Genomic DNA, 15,646 nt, shown 5'->3' with positions numbered 1-15,646 from the left:
ACATGTTGGATATAATATTATTATATATAAACAAGTGGTAAACGTGGATTTTATTTATTTAAAAATACATATGTAACAAGACTTTCATTTTATAGACATCTTCATTCCAAAGATGAACAAAAACAAGAAAGATGGTATGGGGAAAAAAATATATATACATATATTGATAAATAAGTTGACATTTTTAGAAAACATCAAACTTTAACTTTTGCAAAACATGATGTGCCACTCTTAATTGAATAAAAATATAATCTTTTTTTTACTTATTACTTTTAATAGTCCTTGAATTGTGAAAGATGTTATCTTTTTTACTCGGCGTAGAAGGGTTGCATAAATCAAAAACAACACTCTCAGCTACACTCTATTATAAACCTTTTTTTTTTTAAGAAAAAGAAAACAAGTGCTGATCCTCAAAAAAATAGTCATAGTTCTATTAAAAAAAGTAATTAATTATTAACAGGACAAAAAAACTTAATACAAAAAAAAAAAAAAAAAAAAAAAAAAAAAGGCGGAAAAATAATTGCTTCATCTTTTCAACTATCATATTTTTGGTTCGTCAAACGACCAGCACACTTCATGTATATTCTCTCCGTAAATCAAATAATTCTAATATTAAAGAAAAATTATGACGATGGGATTTGGAGAGATTTAAAGATATAGAATACATATGTACAATGTATATACAATCAATTATGCAGGAAGTTGTAACTTTTTGACTTGAAGCACTCTGGTGATGTACAGACAGAAGAAGTCGTAGTAAAGAATGGTTTGAACGCAGCCGGCTACGATGGCAATAATATCCCAGAATCCCTCAAAGTAGTATCTGTAGATCCAGTTCAAAATATAGAGAGCCCTATAAGATCCAAAAGCGAATAGATAGTGAGAAGTGATGGATTCTGCTTCCCTGGTCTTGGATACCATAAACAATTGTGGAAGAATAGCAAAAGATTCGGGATAGATGGAGAAAGTCCACAAGACTTCCATACGGGCGAATTCATAGTTAAGAACCAGGGCGAGTATGATTACAGGAAGAAAAAGGAATTCAATTCTAAAGGTGTCATGATTGGGATCATGGGTGGCCTTGAATTCGGCATACACGGTTCCCAGACTTGAGGCCAGGAAAAATACTTCATGGTCGTGTAATAAATGGAGATTAAGTCTGTTAAGAGATCCGAATAGCGAGTGATAAAGGCGAAAGTGAATAAAATCTGAGAGCGTCCCGAGATACCGGCACAAGATCTTGTCTTCCATATTTTGATAAGTAATACTATAGTAGCAGCTAAATGAGATAAATCTCCACAAAGTCGAAAGACATTCATCACTCCAGACTACTTTGGGATTCCTTCGTCTTACTAGTCTAGAAAATCTATGTTATTAATTTTGACGCTTATAATATTTTGAGATCTAATTTCCTAGTAGGGGTCGGAAGTCGGATTCGGTGCCTTTTTTGATGGAGTCGGAGTCAGGATTAGGGAAATTTGTTCAAAATCCGAGACCGGCTACAAAAGTTATTATAACTTATGTAAATGAAACTTATTTATAAACTAAGACTTACATCGATAATTTCTTAAAGTTTTTTTCTCAATGATTATAAATTATAAGTACTAAGTACTACTCATTTGTTAAACTTGAAAGTTAACACATTTATAAATTTACTACAAAAATTTCAAACATGCTTTATAGTCTATACAATAACAATTCTCGAACAACACTAAAGCGTAAATTATATTGTTGGGAAAGACTGGCCATGCTACTTCATTACTTAGACTTGTGAATAGTCAATGTCAGCTGATTAAACCGGACCGTAAATTCAGAATTCCCCCTGATGATAATAATTTCACCGAGAAACATTTAACGATACAAAAAGTCATAACTGCTGTGAGAGAAAACGCTAAATCTAATCAAACTCCTGGACCTTCTGGTTTTGGTTTTGAATTTACAAAAAATATATACTCTATATCGCTCCTATTTTATTACAATTTTACGAAAAGATAATGAGCGTTGGATATTTTCCTGAATATGCGTCTGATGGAAATATCATACCGATTCCTAAAAAAAAAATATGCATAATTTATAAAAAATTTGAGGCCTCTTACTATAAAAACTTTCTTTACAAGATTTTTACATAGATTATTTTAAATCGCATAAACAACGTCTTGTATAAAATTTAACATTAATTTCAGTATGGTTTCCTAGAGCATAAGCTAATGGACTGCATTTCTTTCACTCTACAAACGTGTATAGAAAGTGGCCAAGAGCTGACGTTAATGGCTGTGGATTTCGAAAAGGCCTATAATACTATATCATACGAATATATTATCAAAACGTTTTACATAAAGGGTTTTAGAGACTATATCATTCGAATGGTCGGCGTAACCTTAGTAAGAAACAGAACAGCCAAAAGGTATGGAAAACAGTGCAGTTATTTTGAGAATAAAAGTGGCGTCCGCCAGGGAAATCAATTTTCATCATAAACTTAGACAAATTTATTCGTGATGTTCACTCAGAACCCACGATAAAAGGACTTCAACTATCTGACTGAACTTTAAAATGTCTGTGCTATGCAAACGACCTAACTATGGTGTTTTGAGGAAGTTTTATCAAAACTTTAAAATCAATGAAAACATTTATATGCATACTTAAACGTTTTTCAGAGAAATCTGGTCTTTTCGTAAATGAAGACAAAACCGAACTTTTATGTGTCCCTCTAATATCCAAAGAGTGGCCACAATTTAGTTTTGGAAAAAACCTCAGATTATTACAATCATGGGTTTACCCCGATAGTATGTTGATGAATTAGAAAGAAATCCTGTCAAGGATAAAAATAGCTTTAAGCCACTACGCCTACCTAAATTTATGGACATGGGATAGAATAAGGGCTTGGAACACATACATTGTGCCCAAAATCACCCACTTGTTACAAATATCTCCATTCTATCCAAATATAGCTTCTGAGATTAATGTAATTAAAGATTATTTCCTTAAAATCTTTAGAATGAAAAATATGTCAACTAAAAGAATGCACAATCCAATAAAATATGGTGGCTTAAATATGATATTATTTGCTAAATTTTGGAAATCCCTCAACTCCTATTGGCTCAGGAAATTGTGGAACACACAACACTTTTGGAGTCTCCAATCGAACTACTTTCTAGTTACAAAAGGATTAAAATACAGCGACTGCCCATACTCGAGCCTCTCCAATATCTTTGAAAAACTGGGAGGATTTTTGGCTAGGATCAAAGGATTTTGTAATGGGTCTTGGGAAGTAATCAAAAAACTTAAAGTCTCCTTGGGACGGGAAATGCCTCTTAAAAATGGTATTAGCTACAATTATAATGGTGACTTTACATTGGATGGCACCAAAGATTTGAAAGATTCAAACTCTCTTCTAAATCAGATGGCTTTTTCATTCTATGTCTTAAGACATTTTTTACAAGTACAGATACCAATATTTCCTTTTAGAATCAAAATCAGTATTTTCTCCACCTGGTATATGAGAAGATGCTAACACAACATACACTTACGCATTTCATTGCTTATTTAAGCTGTCACAAAATCCCGAGAACTCTACAGCAAATCATCAAAGCCATTAGAAATAAATATCGAACCGCTCCTGAGAAATGGCTGAAGTACGGGGTACTTTCGGGTACTCTTGAAATGGCCGGGAAATACTACAAAGATGGGCTTGAAGATTTTTTTTTGCGGTTTAACAAGAGAAAAAACCTACCATATACTCTTGGAATGCAGCAGATTAACAGAAATCTACAGCGGCGTACAAATCATCATTGAAGAGGGATTTGCCCTCAAACTTTCGAAAAATGATTTTTTTATCAACAGCAAACGACAGAAAAATTGACGCAATAATTACAAAGGCACAGTATACAATATACAAAGTGTACCCTACAAGAGACGATAACTTTAATGGTATTTTACCTATATTAAGATTCTATTTTAAGACTTTGAAAGGAATTATTTGTTAATTATTATTGTATTGTCATGAAACTATCGACTGTTTTGATGATCAAAAGGTAAATTTGTATTGTAGTACATGATTACCAATATGGGTTAAAATGAGGGTGTATTTTTTTTAAATGATACATTTTATTTGCTTAATTATTGTATTAATGTAATCTGTATAGTAAAATTGTTGAATAAAACTGAATGCCCTAGTAACCAACAAAAAAAGTATGTTCATTAAAATGTAATGTTAAAGTGAGAGGTGGTTTGTATTGTTGTTCTTTGGTTACGAGTGCATAAATAATGTTCAGAAACTTATTAATGTATTAGCAATGGATAGATTTTGATCCATTTCATTGTTGTTTATTTTGTTAAAAATCTTATATTTAAAATACTTTCTTTATACCTGTTCAAAATTATTTACTACATATAACTAATAGCTAACTATAGTTATAATTAAAATCTATATTTATAGTCTATACTCAAATGACTCAGTTGTACTTATAAAGCTAGAAAATAAAACCTTTATAATGTATGCATGTATTGCATGTAGACTGTAAACTGTACCTCTTCAAATTTGATTATTTCCATGAAACTTATACAAACTGATATTAGTACCATTTTCCAAAAGTATAAATTAACTATATGCACCAGTTATTTTGATATTGGATCTTGGTAATGTCTGCCTTACCTGACTTTTTTTTAAGCCCTACCTACTTAGGGATAATATGTACTAGGTTTAATTGCAACATCACAGATGTTGATGCATTAGCATTGAAAGTTGAACCAAAGAAAAGTTACTAAAATTCCCAGGATGTCGTTGGTGTATTTGTGACAGTTTGAAAAAGATTGCATTGTTTTTGAAAAACGTCAAAAATAAAGCTCTAGAGGCAGGCATAGCCAAAATCCAAAATGAAATAACTTGTAATTCCTAGTTTTTTTCAAAAAACGGAAACTGGGAATAATATCAGATACCATATGTTTATAAAAAATGTCTATTTTCCAGAGTTCTAATGTACACTCATGATAGATGAGGTACGCCACCTATTTACTATACTTGAGTTGTTTGTTATGAAAAAACTACCATTATAAATTAGAAGAGGAAAAACGGTTCTTGGTATATTTTTTCTTCTTTTTTGTCCATTGAGAAAAATGATCGTCATCGTGTCAACTTCTCTCTCGCTCTCTTCTCTCTGATGAATAAATTATTACTTATCTTTGGTGTAAATTGTTTAAACATGCAGAATGAAATGAATATAAATGAATTTAAATATTATTATGATATCTTCCCTGCATTAATGATTTTTAAATATAGAAGGTTGTCCTCTTTATAACAGTAATTCATTTTCACCCTTCAAAATCATAGAACAAGCTGCTCTTATTAACACAGGCTTTGATTCAGTTGTATCACTCTTTTTTTCATTTAACACTACTCAACACTATCGGATTTGTTAAAGAAAAAACTAAGTTTACCCCTCAGAAAAAGAAAACTAGTTGATGTGTGTGCTCTTTTACATTATTAAATTGTAGATGTGTTCTCTCTCTGGACAAAGAATTATCGCCTATCTCTGCTGTAAACTATTTTGAAATGTATAGTTAAATAAGTACATATTAGTTCAAATATAAATATAATATTTTCCCTGCTCTAGGCCAAGTAGTCACTTGGTGCCATTTTCAGACTATATAGTAGACGTATAAGAACTTCCCATAGGTTTCGTCACGTCATCAAATATGTATACAACGTCGTGTTGTCTTGATGAAACATGTTTCGTCTCCTATTCACCAATGCTAGCCACTTTTGTTCGATCGAAAGTTCGAGATGTTCACATAAGAGGGCAGAACTGTTGTGAAATTTTTATTGTTATTTTTTCTTTTTTTTTAAATAAAGAAAAATTCAAAACCAATTTCCCAATACGAACCGAAAGAGTATAGACCCCGTATACAATGAAAATGTTCTTGGTCGCTTTCGACACGTGTTTCCCTTTCACTTAGCTCAAATTCTTATCGAAGTGGGCATTAAAGCTGATGAAATGATATCTTACTCTAAATTTTGGAATTATGGAGAAGTTGCAATCGAGATCAAAAATGTTCGGAAAACAATTGAAAGGTTAGATACCATAGGAATTTGTTTCAAAATTAAATGTTATGGCAAAGATAAAAGGAAAGAGAAGTAGTGGCCGGAGTTAAAGACTATGAGCTAATTAGAGTAGCAACAGGTCTAAAATAAAAACCTTGGTCATTCATAATATTACAAAAACAACAAAACCCTGAAGAAGTCAAGTCGGTGAGTGTTTTTCTAAGTAGGGATGTTGAAACTTTTTATCAAACTCCTAAGCCGGAAGAATATAGGGAGGGGGCGGAATATATTTCAAAAACAAGCCAGGTCTATGAATATAGTGGTAAAAGTTAAAACAACTATTGATATGTAAGAGTTCGACTTGTTTAAATGATATTAATTATTCATCATTGTACCTTGTATTAATTTTTTTGTCTTTATATTTTTAATTTCGTATAAAGGAATGATCATTTTTACTCAGTAAAAATATTTAAATCTTAACATGGGTGATCCCAACGTGATATCATGCCTCCTAAAAAATCTTATTCTGATGGTGAATACCGTGCAGACAATGTCCCTCAGATCGAACAAAAGTACGCAGCGGAAGATGTCAGCAACTTAACTCTCGCTGTAGCAGAACTACGTCTTCCAAAATTCTCGGCGGTGGATCCAGAAAATTGGTTTTGAAGAATTGAACTGGATTTTCTGATGAGGAAGATCAATGAAGATCAGACCAAATATTGTTTAATAGCTTCAGCATTACCTGGCGAAGTTTTTAGGTATATCCCTCCATACTAAAAAGGAAGGGCACATGTATGACGGTACAAAAAAGGCAATTTGTCAGAAACATGGTCTCTCACCCTCAAATAGAATCTAAAACATTTCTGATATGCTCTGCAATTCATCAGGATTTCCCCTGGGGAAGTTATAAATGAAGTTGAGTCTCTCCTTGACGAGGAATACATCCATGATTTGTGTCATCATTTACTAAGGGCTGCCCTCATCAGACATGTGCATAAAGACAAGCACGGGTACTTGAGAGCACAGTCCCATTCAATTAAAGAGTTGAAGCAAATGTGTGTTGAAGCCAAAGAACTTAACAATTCACTTATTTCCACTGTTGAAGGCTCGTTTCCTTCGCCTCTTATCAATCATGTTTTCAAAAAACTTCTTCATAGCACGTTATTATCATTCTAAATTTGGAATGAACATAACTACCTCTTCAGGAGCTAGTTGCCATTTTTATGTACTTTTTTCAAAAAACTAAATTGCTCTCGGCTGCACGGGACCGAAGTTGTAAATAAACCCTCAAATTTCTTTTTCATCAAAGACAATTCAGATTTAATTAACTTTCTGGTAGATTCGGGAGCACAAGTGTATATTATTTCATTTAAAAAATTTAAAAGTTTTGTTCGAGAAAGAATCTTCCCTGTTATTGGATGTAAAGGAGGCCTCGTTGATGTTATTGGTATAACAACTTTAACTCTCAATCTATAGAATCTAGGAGATTTCCAATGGAAATTTATTGTGATACAAAGTGGTCGTCCAATTTTGGGTGCAGATTTTTTATATAATTTCAGATTTAGATTTGATAATTTTCAAAAAAATGTTATTCTGAGATGAACCGTGCTTAATTACAGAACTATCGAAGACTTAAAGAATCAAATCAAGATATAATGATTTCTTTGATAATAGAAGTTTAATTAAAAGTTATCCAAATCCTGGTGTTGAACACTATGTTGAAACGAAAGGTACTCCTTGCTTTGAAAAATAACGCAAGTTAGATGGTGAGATGTTGCCTTTTGTACCAGACGAAATCAACGAATTGTTGAAGAAAGGAATCCTACTATCATCTTCTTCTAATATTCTTCCGATATTCACGTCGTTGCAAACCCCAAAGGAAGCTGGCGAATGTGCATCGACTACCGTCAACTAAACGGGATGAAGACCTTGATCGGTATCCCCTCCAAAATCTAAGAGATTTGGTGGTTAATCTAAAAAGTATGACTGTTTTTCGTAAAATGGATTTACACAGAGCGTATAATCAAATACCTATGAACAGCATTATATAAATAAAACTGCAATCATTACGCCATTTGGGTTATACGAATATTTGAGGATGCCTTTTGGTCTTGAAAATGCTGCTCAGACATTTCAGAGTTCATTGATTTAATTCTACGAGGAATTCCAAATGTGTTTGTGCAACTTGATGATATCCTTGTCGCTTCAGAGTCGATGGATGAGCATTGGAAAACGTTGAACGTGGTTTTATCAAGACTTAAAACAGCTTGTATTATCCTCTCCCCTGAAAAATGTGAGTTTTTTTATGAAATCATGAAATTTTATCAGATGATGGGGAGTTTGCCAGAAAAATATTTCAGAAACCTGTCATGTCTATCAATATAGTTATAAAAGTTAAAGCAACTATGTAGGAGTTCGACTTGTTTAGATAATAATAATTATTCATCATAGTACATTGTATTCTTTTTCTTGTCTTTTCCTTTTTATTTTCGTATAAAGGAAAGATCATTTTTACTGAGTTAAACTATAAATATTCAAATCTTAACAGATATACTGCAGTTTTTTTGTTTTTTTTTGGAAGCAAAAAGATGAAGTAAACCAGGAAGTTATTCTCCAGGAGAGGTACAAAGGTGATGAAGGTATGGTCATTGCAGACAAATTGAGGGAAGCAAAACGGCAGTGGATGATAACGATTCTATAACACGCCCTTCAGGACAGGGAACTGGTCTTGAAGTTGGGGAATAGGATTGAAATCTCGAAGGATAAGTTGAAAGGTGTGAGTGAAAGTGATTATATAGAAGGAAAGGTATGGAAAATCTTGGAGGATTTGGGCCAGGATCTGAAAGGAGATGAAAATGATAAGGTTCAAATTTCTACCTCATATGAAATTACTGAATGTGCAGACTGTGAAAGTGGCGTAGGTTCGGCTAACTGCGGAAAGAGACTGAGAGATGATTGGCAAATTCTTTTGAGAAAATTGAATGTACCCAAAAACCCTCAAAAAATTGATTGTATATATGAACGAGTTCTGGGAAGTCCTGGAGAGTAGGAAGCGGAAAGACAGAGGGAAAGCAAACAATTTGATTAGTTATTTTTCATTTTTTTTATTATTACACTTATAACATTAAGTTAATATAAACACAAATGATATGGACATAAACTTAAAATTACGTACAATCTCTCGGAATGTAAGATCTCTTAAAAACATTGAAAGACGACACAAATATATTGGGTATTTTAGAAACAAATTTGTGATTACACTTTGTATACAGGTTCAAATAGTTAATGAATTTAATTATAGTTAGAGACTTCAATAATGAAATTTTAAGTACCTATGTTGTCCATTCTCACAAACAATGTTAATTCAATTATATACCTATGGAGAAACAAGATAATTATCAACTATATCCAAATCCTAGGAAAATTTAATATTTTTGCATTACAGGACACTAGAGTGGAAGATACAGATAACATGAGGAGTCTGGTCCCTCCTTGTTACGAAGTTTTTAGTACAAAAGCAAAAAGTCTGGCCTCACACACTTTTAGAGACGTAATTTTGTCAATTGACAAATCTTTGAATCCAACTCTGAGAGCCACAGACCCTCTTGGAACTTATTTGGTAGTTGATTTGGATATATTTGATCAAAGAGTATCATTATGCCGTATATATGTACCAAACTCCGATAAGGCAGAGTTTTTCTCAAAAATCTTAAAAAAATACGAACAGAAGAGAGATATCATTCTTCTTGGCGACCTCAACGTTACCAAGTCTGCGAAGGGAGATGCTAAGTACTATGAGGGTTCAAGAAATAAGAAAAATGCTTTTGACCTTGAAAAGGTTAATCGGGAGTTCAACTTGATAGACTTGGGCATGTTGGGAAATCCAAACCATCCAAAATTGACATTGACTTTCTCTGGAATAACAAAGAACTCAGTAAAAATTGTGAGTAGACTGGGTTACATACTCGCCTCTCAAAGGTTACCAACGCTCCTTAAAACACTAACGTTATTTCACCCTTACCTTTTAGATCAGTCCCCCTTAATGGTAATGATCTTGAGAGTCAAAAACCATTTTGGAAGTTAAATGTTTCCTTTCTAGAGGACAAAAACACATATACAGACCTGGAGAGTATTACCATAGAATTTGTTACCGATAAGCAGGAGACAGGGTCTTAAATAGTCGAAGCTCTCGAAAAAATAGAGATCAGATGTCTCTCACTACTAATTAAAAAATGGTGTGACGCGGCAGGTGAGAGAAGAAAAGCTCAAGATAGATTAGATGTGCTGAAGGATCTTGATGATAGCGATGTCAATGTCCAAGACGAGATTAATTCCCACATCGAGTACGAGTTCAAAAGAGCTTTAAATAGGATTTTTAAAAAATCTTGTCGACGCAAATATATAGGGGAAATCAAACTTTAAATATCTTGAGAAGTCTTACCAAGGAGCGAGGAGACTATCCTTGGTGAGATTGGCGTCTGGTGCAATAACAGAAGATCCTACTGAAATAGCGACAGAATCTCAAAGATTTTATACTTACTAATATAAATACCGGAATGCTCTGAGGAGAAGATATGTTTATCTTGTTTAAGGTGGAGGGAGAAAAAAAAAACTTCGTTCTTCTGCTCAATAAGAGGGAGAAGAAAAAAAAAAGAATATACCGGCTCATATAAAGAAGATTTGGATAAGGAAATTCCGAAAGAAGAAATTAAATATTATATAAATAATTAGTCAAAAAAAAAAAAATGTCTCCAGGCCACTCTGGACTCCCATTTGAGTTCTACAAATCACAAGTAAAACTTTTCAGCCCTATTCTGAAGGAAGTCTTCGTTGAAATATTTGAAGAAAGAGTAATCCCCAAATTTATGAATAATGGGATAATAACTCTCATTCTAAAAAAGGGTAAAGATCCCTTGTGTATTGATAGCTATAGACCCATTACACTACTTGATACAACTTACAAAATTCTAACGGGTATCTTGAAGAGTCATCTAAAGAAAGTTTTACCATATATAAATTGTCTACCTCTCAAAAGGGTTTCATGAGAAAAAGACCGGCAGAGGACATAGCAAGATAACTTCAAGAATGCAATAGAACTGAATAAAGAACTTGCAACGATACTTGTGGATTTCGATAAGGTTTTTGACTCCATAAGCCATAAATTTATTGTAAACCAATTACACAAGGCTGGTTTACCTCCAAATTACATTTCAAAAGTGGCAACGATTCTTAGATTATCTTTCTCAATACTTGACCTGATGGCAATAGAAAACACTAAAAATAAATAGAGGATCCAAGCAGGGCGACCCACTATTGCCTTCCTTGTTCCTTTTAAGCATTAATCTGCTATATGAAAAAGTGATTTCTAACCCATTAGTCAAAGGTTTTAAAAGAGGAAGGAAGTCATTGAGGATAATTCTATTCGCTGACGACGTCTCTGTATTCAGTCTAATTCCGAAAGGAATCTGGATTAAAGGTCAACTTATCAAAGACACAAGTATTTACATCAATGAAAATGAACTGACCGAGGAGTTTTCTTTTTATTCATACGTTGACTCTGCATCACTATTGGGTCTTATATTTTCTCTCCCAAACTGAGGAAGAAGCGACCTTCTAGGTACTTCCTCGGTCATTTGAGAACAGAGGGAAACCCATAATTTTTTGTTTTAAAAAAGGCAAAAAAAAAAAAGGTTAGGAATTTTATTCTCCAAAAAAATCAAAATTCGAAATTTCATTTAAACTTTCAAAAAAGAAAAAAGTTTCATATATTTATCATTGCCCAAGTCCAACTCCCAATAAAATTGGCTCTAACTTCAGTAGCAGAGAAGATCTTTATTCCATTACTTCTAATAAAAGAAAAACTCCTAATAAATTTATTCAATATCTTAGGAAATTCATAAGATGATTTCCTTTTTATCGACTTTTTTAGTCGTTGACCTTTTTTGCATTGCTTTTCTTTTATGATTTAGATCTTGTTTTATTTATTTACTTACTTTTTAGTTGTTAATACTTTTAAGACAATTATGTAATAGTTTTGTATCTACAGTAGTCGTTGTTCTACTCAGAAAGCCTTAAGGTTATATTCAAATATTTATTAATGTATCAACACAGTAATTGATCTATTAAATAATATTACTTTGCATATTGATATCACTAAACGCTAGAAAAACTTATTTAACATGTGGCTTGTCAGTACGAAGGATTATTTTTTTCTTGAATATGTGTCAGGATTATATTCATATTCCTCACCTAAATATCCTTCATTTCATTTTAGTCTCTAATTTACTTTCTATTTTATATAATTTAAGTTGTTGTTTTTTTTTTTCGTACTCACGTCACACAAAATAGAAACGTTGTCCAATAATACTTAGCAATCGAATTTTATATATTATTTCTCTTTAATTATCTACCTGTTATCATTTATTCAACACCTTTCTATCAAAAATCACCTGAATACAATTAAGCATCCCCTTCTTTAAATGTACAATAATATATCAATGATAATTATACAACAACGATGTAAACCTTATTACAGAAATTTAAAACAATAATTTATACATTATTTACTTCAAGGAGCTTCATTGAACACCTGAAGGTAAGATATAACTATATACATATATATTCAATTTAAACTTTCTCCTTTCTGTTCCATGTGTGGAGTCCATAAGTTGTTAGCAGTAAGATACAAAATTAGATTGTATAATTTTTTTTAAATATTAGTTTTTAGTCTATTCAATTTCCTATCAAAACAGCTCAAAATAGCTGACTCAAAGCCACAATATTTCTCTATAAATAAAAGCCACCCATTGCCTATTAAAGGCTTCAATAAGAAACGCAAGTACCGTTTCATTATATATCTTAATTCAAGAAATATTTTTGTTTGCAAGCATTATTCTTCACTCATCCAAACCTATCAAAAATTTAAAAGTAAGGTTGAATGATGTCGTCATTACACGGATGATGTTACGTATTAAGATTGAAAATATTTTAAAAACTAGAGAGTCCTACTAATTAATGAGTTAGTAAAAGATTTAGTACATTTGAATCCTATTAATTGTACTCGAGTTAGACTTGAGTCATACTGACGTCAGTTATACAATAATGTTCTTATATCTAATGTAGATTATACATTAGGGCAGTTTGTTTTTCAACATTTTTTGCAATTTGATTATAGTTATTTCGGAGAAGCTGTCAATTGATAAGAAAACAACCTATGCAAAATTACATTTTCCTACGATGTAATCTTTAGGTGGCACATCTATTTCAAAGTTTATGAGAAAACAACAGTTATTTATTTTGGCAATTAAAATACAGTATTAATCATTAATTTGTATTTAATAATTATGATAGACATTATTGTAACCTTTAAAAAATATTTATAAAGTTTTCCTCAAGGGTACCCTATGGAGCAAGAAGAGGAAATAACCAAGAAATTTTTTTACATTTTCTTTCTCAAATATAAAAAATGATTCGCATTATTTACAGATCATCAAATGTTCCTTACTTTTTTCTCGTCTTTTGTGCGGTAGGATAAGTATAAAAAATCTTCTTTTTTTATGCAAACTAATTAAAAACGTCTTCTTTATATCTATATTCACTGAATAAAGTATTAATTGTCTTTTTCTATAATTTGATCCAGATGTGCGACCTACAGATGTCATCGTAGGACAATCTAATTTTGAATAGGTTTTTCATGCCATATCACAACTTCTTCGCACTCAACATAATTGAAATTATAAAAAAATTGGAATAAAAATAGCCTACTGTAACAAATATATCTTTGTCAAAATCTAACAAATACGAGTTAAACTTTTTGTGTTAAGTTAAATTTATTTGTCTAAAGGTAATGTCTTAGGCATGTTAAAAAATAAACCGTAAATCAACATGGTAGGCCTGACAATTTGAAGAATGTTTTAAAAGGAGAGCGGCGTAGCTATCATGACATTTTATTAGATCAACACCAGCAAGCTATGACCAGGGAGGAGAGGGAGAAGGAAATAAAAAGGACATATGAAGGAATTACTTCAATTTTGATCATCAATTGTATTCTGAATCCAACAAGGACTTAGAATTATAACTCTGCAACAAATTCTCAAGGTCACTCAACGTCTTTTATGAGCACACACGAATATTAAATTGGGGTTTTAATATAATTGAATGTAGTAGAAAAGGACTTTTGCAACTCAGGAGTGAAATAATAATGATAAAAGCTTAGGAAAAGAAAATACAATCTTCAGTTTTCGAACTCCACAAAAACGGGAGTGCTTAAAATTATATAGGATATCTATAGGGATGTTCTTGTTTGTTTTTTTTAAGAAAGCGAGGAAGAGGCAAGAGGGAAACTTATGTTATTACTATTATAAGACACGTTTTAACATCAAGTGTCTGTTATCTGATTTTGAGGGGAGAAAATTAATTAGTGTTTTAACAAGATGAACCTTCTACTTTTAAATTAATTTTAAAGCAGGGAAAATATTAGTCTTATATTTAAATACATATATATTATTAATGTACTCTACAAAAATCCCTAATAATTACTTGAGACAAATGATAAACATAGTAAATTTTATATATTTTAAACTAATCACAATAGAAGGAAATAATTTTTTCCCGTTGATATGTCTGTCGCGTCTTTCCTGTTAGTATCTTTAGGGAATAGAACAATGATATATTACAGAATGAACAAAGAAGAAAAAGAATCACAGGCTTAAGCCTTTTTCCTTTTCTAATCTGTAAATTGTAATCTTTTTTTTCTACTAAATGTAATATACCTATACACGTAAGTACGTTTATAATTTTGGACACGAGCTTTACTCAAGATTCGCCAAAGTGTAATACTAATTATATTATTTAGTTTATCTTCAAATATGCACTCTATTGTCCCCTCATGGTTAATTTGGCAAACATTGAATAAATTTAACCATTTTACTTAAAGTTCTGCAATTTTTTTACATTTTTGAATAAAATAAGATTTATGGGTAACTCTGAGGAAAGTATATATACAAAATTATATACATTCACATGGAATAGAATAGTGTTGAGTCGACTTGAACAATTATCGACTTGGCTTTAATTGATAATTTGAAAAACCCCGAGTCGACTTCGTGTTTTATTGACTTGGGTTGGTTTTATCACCAAACATCATCAAAGATGCAACTATCCCTAAATTATTTTGTAATTAACCACAATTTCTAATAAGGTGTTTCTAATATGTATCTGAGGAGAAAAAAAATGAACAAACTATCTTAAAATTATGTCCAGCTTTATAAACAAATGATGTATTGTAACGTACTCATTTTTTTTAATTTGTCAACTTTTAATAAATATTATGAATTACTGTATTTTAGCTTTCTTTTGTAAGTCCATTTCAATCATTAAATAAGTTTAAGATAAAAGCATGTACATAAAATTGATCAAATTGACAGAGAACCGTAACCTAACTTTGAAATCCCACCATAAAAACAATGATAATAAAGCTAACCTGATTTTGTGCACAGTAATACCCCTACAATTTGTAAAACATGTTGCCAAAGTTTCATTTGTAAAGAGTTGGGCAATTTTTTCTTATTTTCGATCAAGTACTTCCCAGTTTATTGCATCAAATTTTAA

General features: G+C 31.7%; 2 long non-coding RNA genes and 1 pseudogene across 3 annotated transcripts; 1 reads left to right on the top strand and 2 right to left on the bottom strand.

The window, feature by feature from the left end:
- Positions 1 to 690: 690 nt before the first annotated feature.
- On the bottom strand, positions 691 to 1,351 carry LOC121118483 (ER lumen protein-retaining receptor 1 pseudogene; annotated as a pseudogene).
- Positions 1,352 to 9,204: 7,853 nt separating this feature from the next.
- Positions 9,205 to 10,586, bottom strand: LOC139905575 (uncharacterized). Of its 2 annotated transcripts, XR_011780448.1 has the most exons (4): positions 10,189 to 10,586; positions 9,867 to 10,132; positions 9,481 to 9,807; positions 9,205 to 9,413 (listed from the first exon to the last, which is right to left on the bottom strand). It is a non-coding gene; the product is annotated as an uncharacterized lncRNA (long non-coding RNA). The 2 variants fall into 2 exon arrangements; XR_011780447.1 differs by having other exon boundaries at positions 9,205 to 9,807.
- A 1,960-nt stretch (positions 10,587 to 12,546) lies between these two features.
- LOC139905574 (uncharacterized) lies at positions 12,547 to 13,846 on the top strand. The gene is made up of 3 exons (XR_011780446.1): positions 12,547 to 12,632; positions 13,523 to 13,562; positions 13,677 to 13,846. It is a non-coding gene; the product is annotated as an uncharacterized lncRNA (long non-coding RNA).
- The last annotated feature ends 1,800 nt before the right edge of the window (positions 13,847 to 15,646 follow it).

Source organism: Lepeophtheirus salmonis, chromosome 5 (assembly GCF_016086655.4).
Source record: "Lepeophtheirus salmonis chromosome 5, UVic_Lsal_1.4, whole genome shotgun sequence".
NCBI classification, from domain to species: Eukaryota; Metazoa; Arthropoda; class Copepoda; order Siphonostomatoida; family Caligidae; genus Lepeophtheirus; species Lepeophtheirus salmonis.
The sequence above is the reverse complement of the archived record's forward strand: the minus strand, read 5'-3'. Positions and strand labels throughout refer to the sequence as shown.